This window comes from Aplysia californica, unplaced genomic scaffold, assembly GCF_000002075.1.
Source record: "Aplysia californica isolate F4 #8 unplaced genomic scaffold, AplCal3.0 scaffold00989, whole genome shotgun sequence".
Lineage (NCBI taxonomy): Eukaryota > Metazoa > Mollusca > Gastropoda > Aplysiida > Aplysiidae > Aplysia > Aplysia californica.
In genome coordinates, this window is record NW_004798259.1 from 168,018 (window position 1) to 168,526 (window position 509).

A 509-nucleotide genomic window follows, 5' to 3' on the forward strand; every position below is an offset into this window, starting at 1 on the left:
TCTCCGTAACAACTTTCACCTTCTCTCCATAACGACTCTCACCTTCCCCGTGTCTGCATGAGGTAAGACAAGCTGTGTTGTTTCTGTCTGTCGTGACTTGTCAAAGCAGTAGACCGCAGTTGTTGTATGGGTGTCTTGTGTGTGTCAAATTATGTGTTTTATTTATGTATATAATATATATATTATATTATATTATGTTTGCCATTGTAGGAATCAATAAAGGTGGGTGGCGTGCGGGTGCTCTGATGTGGTTTAAGCTCCTTCTTCCCTATCAAACATCTATTGTCCTAATCTCTCCCCATTCTTTCCCATCAGACATTTGTCATCCTTATCTCTCCTCCTTCCTTATCAAACATCTATCATCCTCATCTCTCCTCCTTCCTTATCAAACATCTATCATCCTCATCTCTCCTCCTTCCTTATCCAACATCTATCATCCTCATCTCTCCTCCTTCCTTATCCAACATCTATCATCCTCATCTCTCCTCCTTCCTTATCCAACATCTATC